Source organism: Salvelinus sp. IW2-2015, linkage group LG23, assembly GCF_002910315.2.
Source record: "Salvelinus sp. IW2-2015 linkage group LG23, ASM291031v2, whole genome shotgun sequence".
Taxonomy (NCBI): domain Eukaryota; kingdom Metazoa; phylum Chordata; class Actinopteri; order Salmoniformes; family Salmonidae; genus Salvelinus; species Salvelinus sp. IW2-2015.
In genome coordinates, this window is record NC_036863.1 from 6,045,686 (window position 1) to 6,069,977 (window position 24,292).

At 39.8% G+C, this 24,292-nt stretch overlaps 1 protein-coding gene and 1 pseudogene across 3 annotated transcripts in view; both read left to right on the plus strand.

Moving 5' to 3' along the window:
• The first annotated feature begins 636 nt into the window (after nt 1-636).
• LOC111950337 (solute carrier family 22 member 4-like) lies at nt 637-6,665 on the plus strand (annotated as a pseudogene).
• Nucleotides 6,666-8,236: 1,571 nt separating this feature from the next.
• The window catches only part of LOC111950342 (long-chain-fatty-acid--CoA ligase 6), a 116,394-nt gene continuing 100,338 nt past the window's right edge, over nt 8,237-24,292 (plus strand). The window contains exons 1-5 of one of the 3 annotated variants that reach the window (XM_070434320.1): nt 8,237-8,386; nt 12,257-12,353; nt 14,424-14,566; nt 14,791-14,844; nt 15,567-16,261. The gene's annotated coding sequence lies outside the window, so the exon portion shown is untranslated. Of the gene's footprint in view, nt 8,387-12,256; nt 12,354-14,423; nt 14,567-14,743; nt 14,845-15,566; nt 16,262-19,129; nt 19,545-24,292 lie in introns of those variants that run through there. The other 2 variants (XM_023967844.2, XM_070434321.1) reach the window with 2 other exon arrangements.

Sequence of the window (24,292 nt, forward strand, 5' to 3'; positions counted from 1 at the left end):
CCTGCCATTTCAGTTCTGTTATACTCACATACATTATTTTAACAGTTGTAGAAACTTTAGAGTGTTTTCTATCCACATCTACCAATTATATGTATATTCTAGCTTCTGGGCCTGAGTAGCAGGCAGTTTACYTKSKRCWCRKWWTWCMKCCSSMYRTCAAAATACCGCCCCCTATCCCAAAGAAGTTAAGAGGTTGCTGTCTAACAGGCTGCTTATAATGCATAAGTGACTCTTCGGCTCAATCGGATCCTAATGCACACTCACTTGTCTGTTGCTTTTACAAAGCAAACTCTGACATGTGTCTTAGCCAATCATTAACTAGGTTTGGGAAGGTGTGTGAGAAGGCTGCAGTTAGAGTGTTGTTGAGRTGGGCCTTTCTGGCCCCCTTCCCAGACGTTTCATCCCTCTTCAACTGTTGTCCTTACGTCGAGGTTGAATTCCACCACCAGCGGACAGCGACATCTTATAATTTATTAACCCTCACTTTTAATGACCTTCCAATACATTACCAATACCGAGTGGGGCAATTCAAGATGCAATGATATGTTATCTACTTGCTTTCAAGAGGGGTTGGTGCATGAAAGGAGAGAGCTCTGCTGTTTGTTGACGGTGTCAGATGGTGATGGATGATATCCGACAACACTACAACAACGTCTGGAGCAGCTATACAATGCAGGCAGTTTTCTGCAAGTGAATAAGTGACTGGACTCAAAGGTCAACTGAACACAGCAGCAACATGAGAGATTACGATGGAATCACAGCTTTCTTGGGAACATGGGGACCCTTTCAGCGGACAATCTTCTTGGCATTGGCCATCAGTATCCTGCCCAATGGGTTTACTGGTATTTATATAGTGTTTGTAGGTGATACACCGTCACATGAATGCTATGTTCCTGAGGAGTATAATATCAGTGAGATGTGGAGAAATGTGACCATCCCAATGGAGACAATAAATGGTGCATCGCAGCATAGCTCTTGCTCAAGGCTCAAAGTGGAGACAGTTAGAAACTACTCTAGCCTAAATATCATTCCAAATGTGGATGTCAACGTGAGTGARATTGAGCTGGAAAGTTGCTTGGACGGTTGGAAATACAGCAAAGACGTCTACCAGTCAACATTCGTCACTGAGGTGAGAAATGTATTGCAAATCAATGCAAACATTATTAGCTATTCCCAAAGACAAAACAATTCTGTGATAAAAAGAGTATGAAAAACAAATATGTGAATGATGAACTTTAAATGCTTACACAAACACTTTGGATTGCACTGTTGGGTTACCCAAACCCTTACARCAACAAATTGCAGTTACAGTACAGTACATTGCAGTTATGTTGTAGTTGTACTGCAATTACTGCATCCAGAAACAAACTGCTGTTTTACTTTGCTGTCTAGTGCCGTAATTTAGCAATTCACCTGTGTTTATTTTGCAGTTATAGTGCAATTACTGGCATTTAAAATAGCACWGTAACTGCACTGTAACTGCAGTTTCACTTTTTGTAAAAGGAGAGAAAGGGCATTTGTGTAATTTAGGAAATATATGTATTTTGCAGTGGGATGTGGTGTGTGATAATGCATACAAAGTTCCCTTGACCACTTCAATTCACTACTTTGGTGCGCTGGTGGGAACGTTCATCTCTGGCCAGCTGTCTGACAGGTCTGTACTGTATACGGTGTACTTCAGTCCTGATGGAGAATCATCTCAGACAATGTGAACTTACATCATTTTTCATCAACAGGTTTGGAAGAAAGCCAGTRCTCTTTACTATGATGATAATCCAGARTGTGGCCACTTTCGCACAAATRTTCTCCCCAAACTGGCAGGCATTCACWMTTTTTTTCTTCTTTGCTGGTGCTGGATCAGTCTCAAACTACGTCATAGCGTATGTTCTTGGTAGGTTCAAAATAAGCATAACTTGTATCTACAGTATCTCTTGCACATTTGGTAAATTTACTGAACTTGCATATCTGGTCTTCAGGGACAGAAATACTGAGCCCTGGAGCTCGTGTGGTATTCTCCGCACTTGGAGTGTTCCTGAGCTCTGCGATTGGCTACATGTTCATGCCGGCTGTGGCATACTTCATCCGTGATTGGAGGTGGTTGCTGGTTCCCATGACAGGCTCTGGAATAATATACATCCCGCTATGGTGGTAAGCAAAATGTATCCYCACAGGAATGTGTTTGCCGCAAAACCTTCTACTATGTTAATGCTCTGTGTACTCTTCTTTTAGCGAAGGKACTTCTTATCTATGTCAAATACAAACATTAGCCTGATTTAACATAGGGCCTCAGTAGCGTTTATATAACTGTGCATATGTATTGGTATAGGTTCATCCCAGAGTCCCCCAGATGGCTGCTCTCTCAGGGAAGAGTGGAGGAGGCTGAGGCCATACTGAGAGATGCTGCCAGGAGGAACAGAGTTGAAGCACCAGAGGTCATCTTCACTCCCTCAGAGGTGAGCAAGCTTACTTAGCTACAGTTTAGCTTGCATCATTTAATAAAATAAACCTTCCCAGGGACATGGAGTAACAAAAAMCATATATAGAGGAATTACAAAAAAGTGCCTATGTCTTTGATTCCCATGTAAAAATGTTAATATATTTTTAGGCACCTATCCAGTTGAAGTCAAAGTCCTTTTTGCTGGTGCTGCAATACATCAACTGAATGAAGTTGATTAATAACCATTGTTAAATCATTTRAGAGACTAATGCATCCCTTCCTGTTTTATGGTGTAATCCAGGTCATTCATCAGACTACTTGACCACTCACTCTGGCCTGACTGTAGTTTAGGTTTCTGAAGTGTTATCGTTTAACCAATGCAGTGTAGAACTGCAGAATAATGAAAGTGAGACAGTGGACTCTGTGCTTACGGTGATGAAGGAGAGACACGGGGAATAAAATACAGGGGCAATCTACTCTTAGCAATTTCATCCATTATGCATTTTGCTCTTCTAAATGGTGTATCCTAATGATGATCYTAATGATGACTTATCTCCAGGTAGAAGATGCTCTGGCCATGAAGGACAAGAAATACAACATTCTGGATGTCATGAGGAGCAGCAATATGCTTTCAATTATAATTCTGTGTTCCCTTCTGTGGTAAATCTTAGCATCTGTTAACACAAATCCTACACAATCTTAAAGGAAAACTCCACCCCAAAAAACTATATTTTGGTATTTGTCCATTGTTGACATAGTCCCAAAATGTTTTGCTTGTCAGCAATCAAGTTTTCATGATATGTAACTTTCAAAATACAGAAATCCTCACATGATGCAATTTGCATCATATGATACAAAACGCAGCATCATATTATGCAAAATGCAAAGTAAAGGATGACTTCTTTATTTTGAAAGTTACATATCTTGAAAACTTGATTGCTGACAAGCAAAACATTTTGGGACTATGTCAACAATGGACTAATGAAACAAATACCACAAATGTTTTGAGTGGAATTGTCATTTAATGACTCTGAATATTACTTTGAATATTACTTTGTTTGTGCCTGTTCATCTACAGTTGAAGTCAGAAGTTTACATACACCTTAGCCAAATACATTTAAACTCAGTTTTTCACAATTCCTGACATTTAATCCTAGTAAAAATTCCCTGTTTTAGGTCAGTTAGGATCACCACTTTACTTTAAGAATGTGAAATTTCAGAATAATAGTAGAGAGAATGATTTATTTCAGCTTTTATTTCTTTCATCACATTCCCAGTGGTCTAGAAGTTTACATACACTAAATTAGTATTTGGTTAGCATTCCTTTAAATTGTTTAACTTGGGTCAAACATTTCGAGTAGCCTTCCATAAGCTTCCCACAATAATTGGGTGAATTTTGGCCCATTCCTCCTGACAGAGCTGGTGTAACTGGGTCAGGTTTGTAGGCCCTCCTTGCTCGCACACAAATTTTTTAGTTATGCCACACACATTTTTCCTATGGGGATTGAGGTAAGGACTTTGTGATGGCCCACTCCAATACCTTGAACTTTGTTGTCCTTAAGCCATTTTGCCCAACTTTGGAAGTATGCTTGGGGTCATTGTCCATTTGGAAACCCATTTGCGACAGAGCTTTCTTCCTGACTGATGTCTTGAGATGTTGGCTTCAATATATCCACATAATTTTCTTTCCTCATGTGCCATCTATTTTATGAAGTGCACCAGTCCCTCCTGCAGCAAAGCACCCCCACAACATGAGGCTGCCACCCCGTGCTTCATGGTTGGGATGGTGTTCTTTGGCTTGCAAGCCTCCCCCTTTTCCAAACATAACAATGGTCATTATGGCCAAACAGTTCTATTTTTGTTTCATCAGACCAGAGGACATTTCTCCAAAAAGTACGATATTTGTCTCCATGTGCAGTTGCAAACCATAGTCTGGCTTTTTAATGTCAATTTTGGAGCAGTGGCTTCTTCCTTGCTGAGCGGCCCTTCAGGTTATGTCATATAGGACGTGTTTTACTGTGGATATAGATACTTTTGTACCTGTTTCCCTCAGCATCTTTCACAAGGTCCTTGTTCTGGGATTGATTTGCACTTTCCAACCAAAGTCAATTCATCTCTAGGAGACGCATCTCCTTCTGAGCGGTATGATGGCTGCGTGGTCCCATGGTGTTTTATACTTCGTACTATTGCTTGTACAGATGAAACCGTGGTACCTTCAAGGCGTTTGGAGGTCTTGGCTGATTTATTTGTCGATTTTCACCATGATGTACGCAAAGAGGCACTGAGTTTGAAGGTAGGCCTTGAAATACATCCACAGGTACACCTCCAATGGACTCAAATTATGTCAATTAGCCTATCAGAAGCTTCTAAAGCCATGACATCATTTTCTGGAATTTTCCAAGCTGTTTAAAGGCACGTCAACTTAGACCCACTGAAATTGTGATACAGTGGAATAATAAGTGAAAAATCTGCCTGTAAACAAGTGTTGTAAAAATGACTTGTGTCATGCACAAAGTAGATGTCCTAACCGACTTGCCAAAACTATAGTTTTGTTTACAAGAAATTTGTGGAGTGGTTGAAAAACGAGTTTTAATGACTCCAACCTAAGTGTATGTAAACTTCCGACTTCAACTGTAATTCATTCGACTTTGTATATTTGATTTCCCTCTGCAGGATTATTATCACATGTGGCTACTTCGCCCTGCTTTTGAACACTTCCAACCTCATGAAATCCCTATATCAACTGCTTCCTGTCTGGAGCTGCAGAAGTGCCAGCCTATTTCATTGCCCTGTTGCTTGCTCAGATACTGTTCCAGACGGTTTTGCCAGTCCTCCACTCTCTTCCTAGGGAGCTGTTATTCTCTTCATTAACATGGTCCCAACAGGTAAAATTCATTGACCGTCTCAGAGGGAGACCTCATTTACAGATCTTTATAAACATCACCTAATTTACACCTGGTGTGTAAGACCCTTGCTTGTCCTAAAAATATATATGTCCATCTATCCTATAGGCCTATGTCTTGACCCTGTATTTAGCTCAGTGTCTCAGTTGTGTTCTCTAGTATGTGTGCTTATTAGGATCAGCAGACTATGTGTCTCCTCTATCCTTAGTGTGTCCAGTTGTCCTAGGCGCCTATGTGTCGCCTTCTCTTCGTGTGGTCTGTTTTTAATGTTCAGCTGTCCTATACGTCTATGTGTTATCTATGTGTCTCATTTACTCCTACACTGGTTGTCTCTCTATGTTTCAGATCTCCCAGGAGTGGCTATCTTCCTGGAGATGGTGGGGAAGTTTGGCATCACGGCAGCGTTCTGTGTAGTGTACGCAGTCACGTCGGAGCTCTTCCCCACCGTGGTGAGGAACATGGCCATGGGGACGTGCTCCATGGCAGCACGCATCGGAACCATCCTCTCCCCCTTCATCATCTACCTCGGTAAGACCAATCAATCAGTTAATCATTCMATCAGTTAATTCATCAATCATCAATGTCAATATTGGACTGTTAAAGTATATATATCCAATCTTGTAAGACCTGGATCACTACCCATTTCTTTGTTCAGTAGAGATAAACAAGATTGAGTGGATGTATTCGACAATGTCTCTCACTGTTAATTTGGTTTTCTGATGTTCAGACCTCTCCCTTGATATTGAAAATGTCTGTTTTATTTATTTGCAGGAAATTACTACAAGTACCTACCATACATATTCATTGGTAGCCTTGCAATACTTGGGGGTCTGTTCTGCTTCATTTTACCTGAGAGTTACGGCAAGGATTTGCCAGAGACCATCTTACAGATGCAGCATATCAAAGGGTGAGTTTGACTGTCCGTCCGTCTCTACGTACATTCCTCCATCCATCTTGATGAAGAATTGTTTCAAACATGTGTTTTCATCTTTTCTACAGGTGTCGATGCAACACAGACCAAGACACCGAAAACGTAGATAGCAAATCAGAGTATAGGAAGGAATCTAAATTGTAAATCTTGTACTTTTTCTTCTAAGCTAACATATGGAATTGTTTGAACATGGTCATACCATGGATCATTTAACTATTTGATTTTGAATTTTAGGACCCATTTAGGTATAAAACAATATACTGTATATAAAAAAGTTAGTTGATAAAATATTGAAATGTGGCCTTTACTACTCTAACCCATAGAAWCACATTGAATAACACGTTCATAAATGGCAAAAAAGACAGTCAAAAAATAAATAATAAGGAATAAGGTTTTGAAGTGTCTGTCCTATATCTAGGCGATATAAGAAAGTTCAGGAAATATATTTTTGGGGGACAAATATTTAACCCCTTATTTTTGTTGGCACAAAACTACYTCCATACTTCCATTCATTTGTCTGGATTACCTTYAGACKAGTCCCGTGACACTKATGGGGGTCGTAAAGCAAAACGGAGAACACCATCATGTTCWTGAGAGTCCCCTTTCCACAGTCATACAGTATMAGCTTGTAGCCCAAACGGATCGGACACTACAGACAGAAGTTGGCACATCAGCATTACCAAATTCAGATGAGTCATGTGGAGCTTGTGGGGGTCATAGAGAAAGATGGAGAACCATCGTGTTTGTGAGACGTTTTCGTGAGATGACCGATTTTCAGGATGTATCAAGGTCTGACAAACACTGCTGTAGCTCGGCCACCTTCCTCTGCAGATGCGGAAGGACAACATAGCCTGATGTTGTGGATTGAGAAACAGCCCAATGCAAAATACATACAGTATCTCTAGCATAAACTGACAGATGTTGATGGGGATTATTATGTAACTTCGATTGATGCACAGGTACGTCAAAAGACTGTTAAGGATTTTTATATGAATGTACTGTACACCTAAACTTCATAAAACCAGCAGGCAAAATGAATGGTTAAGTTACAAAACGTATCACAGCATTTGGACATTAATCGTGTAGAGGTTAAAAGATAAAGACAAGTTCCTCTTGAATTAATGTGGGTGCCTGGCTGAGACAAGATAACTACATAACTCTTGAGTTATGCATGAAGAGTCCCATAACCTTGTAGCACTATTGTCAGAGAGGGGTAAAGATAAAGATTTTGTTCGGGCACCAGGCAGGTATTAACCCTGCCGAAAGGAAAAGAGTAGGATAGATAGAGTACCACTACCACAGACACACCAGCAGAAGAGACTGCCTTGAGTGTAGCTTGTTTGCCAGATAGCCAGTGGAGAGAAAAGACAAGACAAACCATATGAAACACACATCACAGTACAGGGGTAACCCAACCAATAATACCCCATACAATAATAATGGGAGAGAAATTTAACTGCAACTTCCTAGAAACAATTTACAAGAAAGAACTCAGTCATCAACTTTAGAGGATTTGCAATAATCTGTATTACCTCCCAGTGGAGGAGTACAGAGGGTTTGAATGGGGGGAGGGTGTGTGGGTGTTTATAGACAAAACCAAGGCTTTAATTAAAATGTCCAAAATCTTCTCAGCCACATGTCAATAGTACCACACCGCATCAATACAGTTCAAATAACAATACACAATAAACTCACAAGCAACCTCCCTTTAACTAAAATGTCAACCAAAATACGTCTGGCAGGGCAATAAGAGTCCAGCGACACTGAACATCAAAGGGAAGCGCATTGGGGGGGAAATAAAGTCTGCTGCAGGGAAAAGCACTATAGAGGGAAGAGAGAGGGGGGGTTGTTGACTTCAGGATGCAGTTGCACTGTCTGTCAGTCTTATGGTTTGTATGTCAAAGCTTCGCAACAATGTTGCTACTAATCAATGCGATCAATAACCGGTGCAGTCCCTTAAGGCAAAATAATAGAGGAAAATCTGGTTCAGTCTGCTTTCTACCAGATACTGGAGAGATGAATTCACTTTTCAGCAAGATAATAACTTAAAACACAAGGCAGAATCTACACTGGAGTTGCTTAGCAAGAAGACAGTGGATGTTCCTGAGTGGCCTGGTAACAGTTTTGACTTACATCTGTTTGAAAATCTATTGCAATACCTGAAAATTGTTGTCTAATAGAGATTAACAACCAATTTGACAAAGCTGGAAGACTTTTGTGAAGAATAATGGGCAAATGTTACACAATGCAGTTGTGGAAAGCTCTTAGAGACGTACCCAGAAAGACTCAGAGCTGTAATCACTGCCAAAGGTGATTCTAACAAGTATTGACTCAGAAGGTTGAATACTTGTCTAATTAAGATATATTAGTGTTTTATTTTTCATGATTTTGTTTTACTAATGTTTTAATTTTTCTTCCACTTCGAATATTTTGTGTAGATCTAAATCCATTTTCATCCCACTTTGTAACACAACATAATGTGGAAAAAGTCAAGGGCTGTGGAAACTTTCTGAAGGCACTGTATGAAGGGGATCAAGAACTAATGAAGCTAGCCATTCCAGCTCAGGCTTCATCAGTACTATGACGGTGGAATGGCCATAACTATATATACAGAATATAGTACACAATCAAATAAATTACCGGTCAACATCTAAATATTGCTCCCAGCGTTGATCAAAGCTCAGAAAGCTTATATTCTTGACCTGACTGAGTTGTGATCGTGCTTGCCTCTTTGCGAAGAAGTAGAATCATGAACAGCGGTTTGATCGTTATCTTCGCCTGGGTAGACTACTGAGTTCTCATAATAACTTTGCTTTACAGAGAGAAGGCTACTGAGACAGACAATGATGTGATGCTCAGTGGTGAGGCTGGGGCAGGCTACAATGCATGCATGAGGAAGCAGAGGAGACAGAGAGAGGAAGCAAGCAGAGAGAGAAGTTAGTATAGTGGTTCCCAAACTAGGGTCGTCACTAGTTACCACACACACAAAGTCATAATTATGCCTAAAACCTGCCTATTTCTAAAATGTCTCTACTTAAAATCTGATTTTAAACCTAACCCTAAACCTTAACCCTAACCACACTGCAAACCTTATGCCYAATTTATGCWAWTTTTTGTGGCTGTGGTAACCAGTGACAACCCCRAACTTGGGGTCRGGGCCCCATGTGGGGCCTCCTGAGAAAATCTGTACTAATCTTATCAAACAAGTGAGAAATTTAACAAAACAAACAACAACATACAGTACTAGTCAAAAGTTTGGACACACCTACTCATTCAAAGGTTCTTCTTTATTTTTTAAAACTATTTTCTACATTGTAAAATAATAGTGAAGACATCAAAACTATGAAATGACACATATGGAGTCATGGGAGTAACCAAAAAAGTGTTAAACATATCAAAATACATTTTATATTTGAGATTCTTCAAATTAACCACCCTTTTCCTTGATGGCAGCTTTGCAATTTCTCTAAACCAGCTTCACCTGAAATGCTTTTCCAACAGTCTTGAAGGAGTTCCCACATATGCTGAGCACTTGTTGGCAGCTTTTCCTTCACTCTGCGGTCCAACTCATCCAAAAGTCGGGTTGATTGTGGAGGCCAGGTCATCTGATGCAGCACTCATCACTCTCTTTCTTGGTCAAATACCCCTTACACCAGCCTGGAGGTGTGTGGGTCATTGTCCTGTAGAAAAACAAATGATAGTCCCACTAAGGCGCAAACCTAATGAATGGCATATCGCTGCAGAATGCTGTGGTAGCCATGCTAGTTAAGTGTGCCTTGAATGCTAAATAAATCACTGACTGTGTCACCAGCGAAGCACACCCACACCATCACACCTCCTCCTCCATGCTTCATGGTGGGAACCACACATGCAGAGATCATCCGTTCACCTACTCTGTGTCTCCAAAGAAAATCTCAAATGTGGACTCATCAGACCAAAGGACAGATTTCCACCGGTCTAATGTCCAAGTAAGTCTCTTTCTTCTTATTGGTGTCCTTTAGTAGAGGTTTCTTTGCAGCAATTCGACCATGAAGGCCTGATTCACACAGTCTCCCCTGAACAGTTGATGTTGAGATGGGTCTGTTACTTGAACTCTGTGAAGCATTTATTTGGGCTGCAATTTCTGAGGCTGGTAACTCTAATGAACTTATCCTCTTGGCGGTCCTCATGAGAGCCAGTTTCATCATACAACCCCCACACACACAAACACCTTGTCACAACACAACTGATTGGCTCAAACACATAAGAAGGAAATAAATTCCACAAATTAACAAGGCACACCTGTTAACTGAAATGCATTCCAGGTGACTACCTCATGAAGCTGGTTGAGAGAATGCCAAGAGTGTGCAAAGCTGTCATCAAGGCAAAGGGTGGCTACTTTGAAGAATCTCAAATATAAAATATATTTTGATTTGTTTAACCGTTTTTTTGGTTACTACATGATTCCATATGTGTTATTTCATAGTTTTGATCTCTTCACTACTATTCTACAAAGTAGAAAATAGTAAAAATAAAGAAAAACCCTTGAATGAGAAGGTGTTCTAAAACTTTTGACTGGTAGTGTATTTTTTGAAAAAAATATATGTGGGGGATTGGAAATGATGCAGACAATTACATTGATAAAAGCCACTATCAATCTGCAATATTAAATGCACAAATAACTTGGCTGACTATCAAGCTTAGATTAAACAGAACACAGCTAGCTGCATTTACTATGTTTTTAATCAGATGTTGTTCAAATGTCTTGCCTCCAAACCAGTTGGACACAACTATTTTGTCCTGCCAAGCCAATGCCATGAAAACAAATTGGGGGGAAAACTATTTGATACATTTGACATTAGCTGGATAGGAAGTTCACCAATTCACGATTAAAAAACTGTCTGGGTCTTCACAATTGACACCGCTGACTTGACGATTAGTTTGTTTAGTTGTTCATCTCTAAACAGCTGATAACCAGGACGTGATCGCCTGCTAGCTAGCCATCGTGTCCAACCAGCTAACTTAGCTTGGCTAGCTGGCTGATAAATAGCAGTGACTCAACATTTTAATTTAAAAATGTTTTAACATAACGTGGTGAATAAATAAACATAATATTTACATTTTACAAATTTCTTCCTGTGGAACATTTTCTCTTAAGCGGGGATTTCAGTTCGCCATTAATTCAGAGGTTTGGGAATTTTCGCTGTGTAGCAAGGTGTTATTGGATAGCCTCCACTGCGAAGGGAAAGAAAAAGTWTGCTCCCATGCGTGCTTTGTATTCCAGACCTCCCAAGTACGCTTGTAGAACTTCCGGTAAACTTAGTACATATTTGCCTTTTCGTACTCACTATACAGTCTAGATAGAACACATGTATGCATTTTGGAACATAGCCCCTGTGTCCAAGTAGCTATATGTGTGGAAAACATTTAATTACAGGTAAGATATTTAACTTGTTAAGTATAGTCCGTTTGTAACTCCTCTCACTACTTGTAGCTTTATAGTCTGTTTGTTTGTGTTGTTGGTCTTGGCTAGCTTAATGTTCTGGTCAGTAGCTAACTAGCACTCACTCACATGGCTGCTAGCACGTCATGAAAAGGGGCATGAGGGAAGCCCTACAATATTATATTTGTCTAAGTAGTGAGAACACTCAGGAGCAGGCAATGTTAAAAAGTAATCTTTAGACATGTTTTACTTTTCTTCAATATAGTTTTATAATTGACCAAAACAAGCAGACAACAAGAAAATTGCATTTGAAAAAGGTCAAGTATTTGCTCTGARCCAATCGGGTAACCTAGGTAACCACAGGTTGTCTTCCCCACAGGCGGGCGGGCCACGACATTCTATCTAATACCAACTGGGACTCTAGGAAGTCCTACCCAGTTGACTACTTTAAAATGGTGGAAGCCCTCAATGGCAATGTCCATGCTAAAACAGGTTTTATCCATCTAGAGTTCTCTTTCTAACTCTATGGTCAGTCCCTAATGGTTTATTTGTTTGTTTTGCAGTGTTATGTGACATTGAGTACAAAGAGCATCTGACTTCCTCAATATAGTTCCTTGGTGTTCTGGTGGGAGACTTCATCATAAGTCAGCTGTCCGACAGGTGTGTATTACAAACACAAGTTTGGAAAGAACAAAGAAGAATAACATTCGTAAGGAATTCTGTGGTTCTTACGTTGAGTTATCAGAATGAAAAGTTTGACAAAAAGGATGTAATGACCTAACAGTTAAAAAATAAAAAAAATGTTTTATTTTACCATTATTTAACTAGGCAAGTCAGTTAAGAACAAATTCTTATTTACAATGACGGTCTAGGAACAGTGGGTTAACTGCCCTGTTCAGGGGCAGAATTACAGATTTTTACCATGTCAGCTTGGGGATTCAATCTAGCAACCTTTTGGTTACTGGCCCAACGCTCTAACCACTACGCTACCTGCCGCCCCCCCAAAATGTAAAATACAAAAAAAWAAAAWAAATGACAGACAAAAAAAAAGTTGGTAGACTTGATTTGGAATGGAGCAGTTCAAGAGGAATACTTCCATATCTTCACTGTGTATCTGTTCATTTCCATAAATAAGATAAATAATAAGCCCATTAAAGATTCTTATACCAAAAATGTATGGAATCATCAACCATGACTTTTAAAAGGTATTTGTATTTATTRTGGATCCCCATTAGCTGCCGCAGCTACTCTTCCTGGGGTCCAGCAAAATTAAGGCAGTATATACAATTTTAAAAACATTACAATACATTCACAGATTTCACAACACACTGTGTGCCCTCAGGCACCTACTCCACCACTACCACATATCCACAGTACTAAATCCATGTGTATGTTATCGTGTGTGTGTGTGTGCCTGTGCCAATGTTTTTGTTGCTTCACAGTTCCCTCTGTTCCATAAAGTGTTTTTTTATCTGTTTTTTAAATCTAATTTTACTGCTTGCGTCAGTTACTTGATATGGAATAGAGTTCCATGTAGTCATGGCTCTATGTAGTACTGTGTGCCTCCCATAGTTTGTTCTGGACTTGGGGACTGTGAAGAGACCTSTTGTGGGGTATGCATGGGTGTCCGAGCTGTGTGCCAGTAGTTTAGACAGACAGTTTGGTACATTCAACATGTCAATACCTCATAAATAGAAGTAGTGATGAAGTCAATCTCTCCTCCATTTTGAACCAGGAGAGATTGACATGCATATTATTAATATTAGGTCTCTGTGTACATCCAAAGGCCAGCCGTGCTGCCCTGTTCTGAGCTAATTGCAATTTTTCTAAGTCATTTTTTGTGGCACCTGACCACATGACTGAACAGTAGTCAAGGTTCGACAAAACTAGGGCCTGTAGGACCTGCCTTGTTGATAGTGTTGTTAAGAAGGCAGAGCATCGCTTTATTATAGACAGACTTCTCCCCATCTTAGCTACTACTGCATCAATATGCTTTGACCATGACAGTTTACAATCTAGGGTTACTCCAAGCAGTTTAGTCATTTCAACTTGCTCAATTTCTACATTATTTATTACAAGATTTAGTTGAGGTTTAGGGTTTAGTGAGTGATTTGTAACAAATACAATGCTTTTAGTTTTTAGAAATATTTAGGGCTARCTTATTCCTTGCCACCGACTCTGAAACTAACTGCAGCTCTTTGTTGTGTTGCAGTCATTTCAGTAGCTGTAGTAGCTGACGTGTATAGTGTTGAGTCATCCGCATACATCGACACTCTGGCTTTACTCAAAGTAGCGGAATGACTTGAGCTTCCCTCCAGGCCTGAGGGCACAAGCTCTCTATGAGGCTTAAATTGAAGATAGACAACAATAATTCTTTCACCTCATCCAAACTGACTTTACGGAATTCAAAAGTACAATTCTTGTCTTTCATAATTTGGTCCGATATACTTTGATGTGTAGTGTCAGCGTTTGTTGCTGGAATGTCATCCCTAATATTGCTTATCTTACCAATCTTACCAAAATCATTAAAGTAGTTTGCAATATAAGTGGGCTTTGTGATGAATGAGCCATCTGATTCAATGAATGAAGGACAAGGAGTTGTTTTTTTCMCCTAAAATTTCATTTAAGGTGCCCCAAAGCTTTTTACTATCATTCTTTATGTAATGTATCTTTGTTTCATAATGTAGTTTATTTTTATTTAGTTTAGTCACATAATTTCTTAATTTGCAGGTTTGGAAGAAGCCCAATACTCTTTTCCATGATGATGTTACATCTTCGCCCAGGTATTCTCCAAAACTGGAAGGCATTCAGCGCCAGCTCCGTCTTTGTGGGCTTTGGTGGATTCTCCAACTATTTGGTAGCTTATGTGTTAGGTTTGTGACAAACTTTAATAATAAACTAACAATAATTCCTAACTGTCCAACTTCCATGCAAATATCGGATTTATCCAATAAGCACAATACACCTTTGACCTGTGTACTGGTTGGTGTCTGCAAAATCCAAGATTCTACATGGGGTTTGGCTCCCTGGGGGTGTTCATGGGATCTGGTTTGGGCCAAATGTTCATGCCAGCAGTGACCTACTTCATCCGTGACAGGTGGCTCTTGGTGCCCATGGCAGAGTCTGGACGGATGCACATCCCCATCTGGTGGTAAGTTGATGAATTGACACTCAACACAGTCTAGTTGAGGACCCTGGGCCTGGTCTAACCGTACTACCTAATGTACTGTATGTTTGACTGGTTACATCCAGAGTTTCTGAGAAGGCCCACCCATGACATTGAACTCTGAACTGGTTTGAGTCTTATCACTCAGTCCAGGCATTAAAAGGGAGACTCAGCGTTATGACATTTGCCACGAGCAGCACCGCAGATATTGAGATAAGCTCACACAGAGGATCTACGCATGTGCACGAGTGTGCTTCACGCTGATACAGTGTTGTAGCTGCTGGGCCAAAACAGCAGATCATTTTAGCCTCATGCTTCAATGCTCTTAGTTGTTGTGGAAATACCGATATTTTGCTTACTTTGTGAGTCGCAGTCTGCTTTTAACTACTATGAATTAAGCTAGTCCTCTGTCCAATCCATGGTAAAGTAATAACATGCAACAACTACTAAGCATATAGGACCAGTAGGTTTGCTAGGAGCAGTACGTGTATTGTTTAATAATGAATTGTAGGTCTACAGTCCCTCTACACCAGAGAGTGTAGGAGCAAACCAGTTCAGAGTTCAATGTCATGGGTGGGTCAACTTTTAATTTGTCAACGACAAAAAACTGTCATAGACTAAATGAACTGCAATACACTTGTCTCAAATACAATAGCATAGCTATTAACACAGAACGACCGTGGACCCCACCCCCCTTTTGCCCTCAGAACAGCCTCAATTCGTCGGCATGGACTTTACAAGGTGTCGAACGCGTTCCACAGGGATGATGGCCCATGTTGACTCCATTGCTTCCCACAGTTGTGTCAAGTTGGCTGGATGTCCTTTGGGTGGTGGACCATTCTTGATACACATGGGAAACTGTTGAGCATGAAAAACTCAGCAGCGTTGCAGTTCTTGACACAAACTTGTGCGCCTAGCACCTACTACCATACCCTGTTCAAAGGCATTTACATTTTAAGCCTATTCACCCTCTGAATGGTAAACATACACAATCCATGTCTCAGTTGTCTCAASGTTTAAAAATCCTTCTTTAACCTGTCTCCTCCCCTTCATTTACACCGATTGAAGTGGATTTAACAAGTGACATCAATAATGGATCATAGCTTTCACCTGGATTCACCTGGTCAGTCTATGTCATTAATGTTTTGCACACTCAGTGTATATTTGCAATATCATCAGTAATATGAGCTGATCAAATAGCCACAATGTTTTCTACTTCCTTTTTATAGATGCGCACAGCTTCCATACCAGAGCCCTCCCCCCATTTGATCACAACAAAAAGTGAAAGTAAAATTGACTGCCATTAAAACATTGTGCGAGACTCTTATCCTTGGGTCCCTCAAACTTAATTTATATTTAGGATATTTTACTATGGAATATGGTCGTCTCACTGCATTTTAAGGTGAGTTTGTTTGATGTAAATATCAAAGGATAGGATAAGAATGATTTAGGTCTTAGTGGCTACCTTAGCAATGTTTTCATAGAAAATTGGTAAAAACATTGGTAAAAACATGTATTTTTTGTGTTTCGGTTAAGAATATAATACTATAATACACTCAAAATCGTGTATTGATAATAAAGCAGTAATACATGTTCATGCTTTGTTATAATCTGTTAGCCATATGCTATGTGAGAAAGCAAAAGTAAAAGTGAAAATGGTCATCTCATAGGCTGCTAGGAAACTCATCCCCACATACCTTGACTTGCTGTAGGCTTAAACATAAGCAACATTGTTTCATTCAGGCTTTATTATTGATCAATGTTTTGAATTTATAGGACCTTTTTTTAAATGTATGGCATTTTCAAATACAGCTCTTTGACTGTCGCGTTTCAAGGCCTGTGTGTGTGTGTGTGTGTGTGTACTTACGTGTTGAACGTGTTGCAGATAAATGTGAATATTATTACAGAACATTTGTTTTTCTGTACTTTAAAGTCTCTTTGTTGTCAGAGTTTGTGTATATTGGAAGCCTAGGCAAATTGTGACTGGTGGGGTTTAATTTTCCCCCATGATGAAATCTGTGAGRGGACTGTGGATAGGTCTCTGTCCATCCGTTTGTTCGTTATTCACACGAGATATCTAAGACAGCACTGGCCTGATTTTGACTAAACTTGGGTGAATGATACGTCTTGACATTTATAGGCATTTACAAAATGACACTGATTGGCCCAAGGTGGGCGCTATAGTAATTAACTGAAATTTGTGAGTCACACCAGAAAGGAAGAGGCGAAGTGAGAGGGATAACTGGRCCCAAAATCTGTCTTCTCCAGTAGGTGGCTTTTTTTTTACATGGAGTACAGGGAGTGGGTTAGCAAAGGAGACTGTAGGGCTTGACATTCAGGGCTGCCTGCTGGCCCGGCATCATCTGCCGAGCTAACCGGCCCAGTTAATCAAGCTTTCACATTGTCAAACTCCAAAACGTAATAAATAAGTAGATTTTCCCAACGCCTGACACTTCACACTTGTTATCAACCAGCATTCGGTTTCCAAGCAGAGGCACGAATGTCAAAGCCTTCCYTCTGCCTAGAGTGAGCCCTGCCTCAGTAGGCTAGGTCCTGGATACTCAGTCTCAGTGGATGTAGGAAGCCAGGAGCGTAGCCACAGGTGGGTAGCCAGGYCCACCACTCAGCAACAACAAAACATTTTTGTTTTATGTTTTTATGCCCTTTACTTGTCAGTGTTCCAAACGGGACATTATTTTTCTTTTTACCTAAACATGCAAACACCATCAGATACATTTCATAGCAAGCGGTGCACTGGGTTAGTCAGATTTGATTAAATATAACAAAACAGATGCCCTGGAATGACATTCACTCCCATGGCATGGTTTGCCAAAAATAACTAACTGAAGGCCATGAATATGACTGCATTGAGGCATATGTCACTGTGCTTCTATGGCTATATGCAACATGCCACTACCTATTTCCTTTGTTCATTTAGCAAACAAGACAGCTCATAATCCAGTGCCTTTATCATTCAACATGAASGCCTGATTCACACAGTCTCCTCTGAACAGTTGATGTTGAGATGTTTGTCTGTCACAGAACTCTGTGAAGCAGTTATTTGGGCTGAAATGTATTTGGGCTGGTAACTCTAATGAACTTATCCTCTGCAGCAGAGGTAACTCTGGGTCTTCCTTTCCTGTGGTGGTCCTCATGAGAGCCAGTTTCATCATAGCGCTTGAAAGTTTGAAGAAACTTTCGAAGTTCTTGAATATTTCTGGATCGACTGACCTTAATGTCTTAAAGTAATGATGTATTGTCATTTCTCTTTGCTTATTTGAGCTGTTCTTGCCATAATATAGACTTAGTCTTTGTCACATATACTCCCTCTCCGGCGCTCGAGGTCGTCAGGCTGCTCATTATTACGCACACCTGTCACCATCGTTACGCGCATCAGCGCCTCATCAGACTCACCTGGACTCAATCACCTGCCTGATTACCTTCCCTATATATGTCACTCCCTTTGGTTCTTTCCCTAGGCGTTATTGTTTCTGTTCCGTTGTTTCATGTCTGTACGCAACTCGTGTTTCTTGTTTTATTCCTTGTGTTATTTATTATTAAAAGTCACTCCCTGAACTTGCTTCCCGACTCCCAGCGTATACATTAGTCTTTTACCAAATAGGGCTATCTTCTGTATACCAACCCTACCTTGGCACAACACAACTGATTGGCTCAAACACATTAAGGAAAGAAATTCCACAAATTAACTTTTAACAAGGCACACCTGTTAATTGAAATGCATTCCAGGTGACTACCTCATGAAGCTGGTTGAGAGAATGCCAAGAGTGTGCAAACTGCCATCAAGGTAAAGGGTGGCTACTTTGAAGAATCTAAAATCTATTTTGATTTGTTTAACACTTTTTCGGTTACTTCATAATTCCAAATGTGTTATTTCATAGTCTTGATGTCTTCACTATTATTTTACAATGTTGAAWTWWTTWTTWTTTTWWTTAAGAAAAACCCTTGAATGAGTAGGTGTGTCCAAACTTTTGACTGGTACTGTACATTTTTGCTTAAGTTAGCTTTAAAATACTCAATTTTCATTCAGACTCATGGCAAAATGTGTAGAATAGAATGAGATGCGCTATAAAACTGCACATGTTCCTCTCTGCCCCATGGCAAAATGTGTAGAATTGCAGGAAATTTGCWTTTAAACAGCCACATTTTCTCTCAGCGTCATCGCAAAATCTGCAGAGTACCATGAGATTAGTTATAAAACTGCACATCAGCACAGGCAGTCTAAAGTCCTCCCCGTTTTTCAGTCTTGAAAAATGGAATGCTTCTAACCGAAAGAGTCAACTTACCTTGATACTTAAAGCCAAACTGTCATTAACGTGGTTCTTCAATAGTTATGCACAAAACTTGTTGGATGCGCATTTGGTGTAGAGCTGTTTAATTACGCAGTGATTTTTTTCATACATCATCATCTGATCCAGGAAGGTATTTTCCAAATGATAGCCAAGTGACAAACAGCTGTTGTGATTGCTAACCCTCCCCTAACCCAGACGACGCTGGGCCAATTGTGCGTCGCTCTATGGGACTCCCGGTCACGGCCGGGTGCGACACAGCTTGGGATTGAACCCGGGTCTGTAGTGACACCTCAAGCACTGTGATGCAGTGCCTTAGACCACTGCGCCACTCGGGAGGCCCAGGGTCTTGTTYGATTTAACAGAGAAAGCATCAAGGTAATGAGTTCATGTTTTCATACACCCTAAAAAATGCTGGGTTGTTTGGATGACCCATTTGCTGGGTTGTAGGCATTGGGTCACTTCGTTGGATTGTTTTCTTTAAAAAGAGCACGGTTGGGTTGTTATTGCTGGGTTATTGATATATGACCAGTGGCTGGGTTCACCCACCAAATTAAGAAGATCAATGTGATCTGGTAAACTTGTGAATCAGGATTGTTGCAGGATTGTTGAGTGGAATTGCTTTTCGACAAATGGGCAAGGCATTGTGGCTGACCAAAAATGGTGAGTAAAAASCTAGCTAGCTAACATTGCAAATTATCCATTCAAGTTAAATAGACCTAGTTTTCATAATTACATATTTCATTGACACTTTAAGATAATCTTAGCTGGCTAGCAAACAACCCCATGCATGCTAGCTCAAGCATTAGCTAGCTAGCCAGTGCTGTGTGTGGTAGCAAACATTTTCATTTTTGTTGAATTTTGTATAGCTAGCTAACTATGTCAGTGTCTGTAAAAAGCTTGTCTCCTGTAAGCCTAACGTTAACGTTACTGTGTGGTGCATTGTTCCACGTCAGTTAGCTTGCTAGATAACTTAGCTTAGCTTGCTAGCTCAAACAAGGTTTCTCACCCAGTTTGGCTAGCTAGAACAGCTAGCTAGCTATAGATTATATTAAGATAGCTAGGCCTAGTCCCTGTCTCTGAGTTAATTTAACATGGTTGTACCTAGTTGGCAAGCTTATAACTCATGCTTTTATGGTGGTCCAGTTACTGTATGTGTTTTATCCTAATTGTTAAGGTCAGGGTTAAGTTTAGGAGTTAGGTTAAAGGGTTAAGATCAGTGTTAGGGGAAGGGTTAGCTAAAAGGGTTAGGGTTAGCTAACATGCTATGTAGCTAGCTAAAAAKTAGTAAGTAGTTGAAAAGTTGCTAATTAGATTCCAACTCTCAACCTTTCAGTTCCTAGATGTTTGCGTTATAAGCCCACCCATCCAACCTACTTTCGTTTTTGTCTTAAGTAACCATCGGTCTTATGTAACCATACCAAATGTAACATATCATACACATTTTTGTGTCCCGGATTTACATTTACTATGTTACGTCTAGTCTGAGACCAGGCTGCAACATCAGGCAGGTGTATTTTAGCAATCAGCATTATGATTGCTATGATTGCAGCATTATGATTGTGATTGTCTGATGCAGCATCGTGGCTACATGGATGAAGCATTGGGCAGCTGCTCTGCATTGTTTACCCCAATGGGCTAATCATTAGCTAGATCACCGACTCTATGATCTTGTTGTTTGTTTAATGTCCAAAGAACAACTCACACTGGCACAAATAAAATCATGTGATTTTTCCAGTGTGTATAGGCTAAYAGTTTACGGATCTTTCTATAAATAATGGGGCCAAAGTGTGACATTGGGATCAACACTTCAAAATGTTTTGAAACAAAAATTTAATGGGTTTTCATGCAGTTCCACATGTGTACTTAGAGGAATTAAAGTGAATGTATGCAAATTGTCCCACAACTCCACCTATACACCAACATAGGCCTAGGAGGGTCAAAATATACTATACATTCTTTAAGCAGGGTTCATACAGACATTGGCAAGTCAAATTCAATGAGTTTTTCAAGCACTTAATTGTAATTTTCAATGACCTAAATGTTATACAATTGTATAATGTATATAACTGTAAATATAGAGTCTAAAATAGAACCCCACTCCCACAAAAAAGCATGCAAAAAGTATAAAAGAAAAGTAGGCCATTACCATTTTAAGAACATGAATTAAGGCCTTAAAACATTTTTAAGGCCTTAATTCAAATTATTATTACATTCTAAAATATGTGAGAATAATGTGGACATTGTCTTACYAAATATATAGATAGAACACATGAACAGTGGTAGTTTTTTTTTTGTGGCAATTTTTTTGTAGTCTATCTGGCCAATTTAGGCAAACGTAATAAATCCATGAATAGCGGTAGTATTCATCTCACCATCACTGTTTTTATAATGAGAAAGTGGCCAAAAACAAGGTTCCTTTTTTAATGGAAGGATTTGTATGGAAAGCCAAGTTGAAGCCGACATTGCATGTTGTCATCTCCAATAACCGCACGTGGTTTTACCGCTGTAGAGTAGCGAAACACCCTTGATTTGAAGCGGCGGGAAACAAAAAAAGTGGCCACATCTCTCACAAAAACGTATCAAAAATGAAATCACGAATAATTACAAGGGAGCAGGGGAATTTATAAATTGGTTACAATAATTACATGGACTTTTCAAGTACCAAATTGAGTCCCAAAGGTAGGCCTATTCCAGTAGTTGAATTTCTGAGCTCCAAATTCAAGGTCAAGTAGACCACTTCGTTTATGTATTTTTATTTGACCTTTATTTAACTAGGMAAGTCAGTTAAGAACACATTCTTATTTACAATGATGGCATACCAAAAGGCAAAAAGCCTCCTGCGGGAAAAGGGCTTGGATTAAAAATAAAATGTAGGACAAAACACAAATCACGTTATTTTGACCTAGCACTGTTGGTTAAGAGTTAAGAGTTAAGGGTTAAGAGAATGACCGCGCACGCACACGCGCACACACACACACACACACACACACACACACACAGTGGCCTTTCCTATTGCTCAGAACATGCTAAACTCCTATACAGTCTATTGTTGTGTGCAGGTATTTCATCTGCATCGAGTCCAGCCACTTTGTGCATGGTTTAAAGCAAGGGTGAGAAGAGTAATGAAATTGCCTGCTCAAGTAGCAGTACTGTTACTTCAATTATATATATTTTTTGTAGTGGTTTAGATGGTACATTGATTCTCTACACTATACTTGCTTGTTTTGTCACATAAACTGAAATTAGGTGAACTATTATAATTTTAGCAACCAGGAAATGGTGTAGCGATTTCTGCATAGTGCATCTTTAAGTGGAGAGTAAAAATGGATGGCCTAAACTTCGATGAACAATTGAGAAAATAATTTTCATTTGATTATGTTAAAGTAACTGTCTGCATTCAGACTGAGACTAGCTAGCTAGCTAACTCAAACCCCTAGCCTAGCCAACGATAGCCAGCTAGCTAACATTAGCCACCTAGCTAGAAATCGTAACAAATATGTTTTGCAAATTCGTAACATATCATACAAAAATGGGTGATGGACCTCCACAAATTAATACATAGCATATGAAACAACATATACTAAATGGAATGTCTCGAATTTACATGGACCATGTACAGGCCCTAAAGATATTGCTTTTTATCAATATGTTATCGGGCTCATTTCTGGAGGRAATATTAAATCGTCAAGGTTTTAATATAGGCTATGTCATCATTGAGGGGGGTTTTATTTTGGTTTTTCAAACAACCAGCGTAAATATSAGATTTTATGGTTGGCTATAATATAAGGTACTTTCCTATACTGCAAATGAAAGATGAAATCACCCACGATTGAAATTCTGCGTGCAGAACTGCTTTCATGTGATCTTGGCCCGGGACCAGTGMTTAATTTGTAAATCGGGAGTTGCAGGAACAAAAGGTAAGAGGGAGAATGGGGTGACCTGGTGAGTTATGAGGTACCTGAACGCATGAGAAAAAAAATCACCTTTAAAATAATGCATTGCATGCATATCATCGCATTTGCGAGGTGTAACAGTTTTAACTTTACGTCCGTCCCCTCGCCCATACCCGCGAACCAGGGACTCTCTGCACACATTAACAACAGTCACCCACGAAGTATCGTTACCCATCGCTCCACAAAGGCCGCGGCCCTTGCAGAGCAAGGGGAACCACTACTTCAAGGTCTCAAAGCGAGTGACGTAACCGATTGAAATGCTATTAGCGCGCACCACCGCTAACTAGCTAGCCATTWCACATCCGTTACAGAGGCACTTACAGAAGTTGCACACCTGGGGAACATTTTAGTAGCCTAGGCCCGGGRAAAATGTGGCCTTTTATAAACGCWTGTCATGCAATTCTACATCATTTTACATKACTGGAGACTTTGGTAKAATCTTTTTTAATACCGCACAAATAATCGAAATGACAGGCTACTTTGACATTGATAAACTAAGAATCTGAGATCAATAAAAACAACCCTGTCTTATATCCATCAAAAGCCCAGGCCAAGGTGTGTGGGGACATATTGTAGGCTACAATATGCGGAGGAAATTWTAGTCCTAAAAATGCTTTCCAGCTTCACTGACTCACCCAATGATGCACAGCTCACTCACTGGTTATTGCCGATACGCTTGTGCCGAAAGCCTATTCTCTCTTGTTTTACTTTGTAAAACAAGACTTTTACTTTGTTTTACTTTGTAAAACAATATTTGGAAGTTGACCAAATATTTTGGTAGCCTACAGCATAGAGTTTTCTATTTTCAGCAGGAGCCATTTGCTTTCCAATCTGTGTGTCCCCTCGATTGTATTTTAAATATTGCGAAAGGCCTGTTTTGTATACATGCAGTTTTTTCCACTGACAGATTTGCCACGCGTTCCCTGCTGTAGGCCATTCCTTGTTATTGAGCTACAATCAACAGCTAAATTAGGCAATTTAAAAAAAATAAACTATATAGGCCTGCTCATGGTGTAGTAGAATATTCTGAATTATTTCATTTATTTCTTAACAGAAAGCAGTAATAATGACAAATATATTTCAATTTATCAGGGGTGCTACAGTTCCTCCAGAACCATTCGCGCGATTCTATACGGAAATCAATTATGAAGTGCAACACTGGAGAGATGA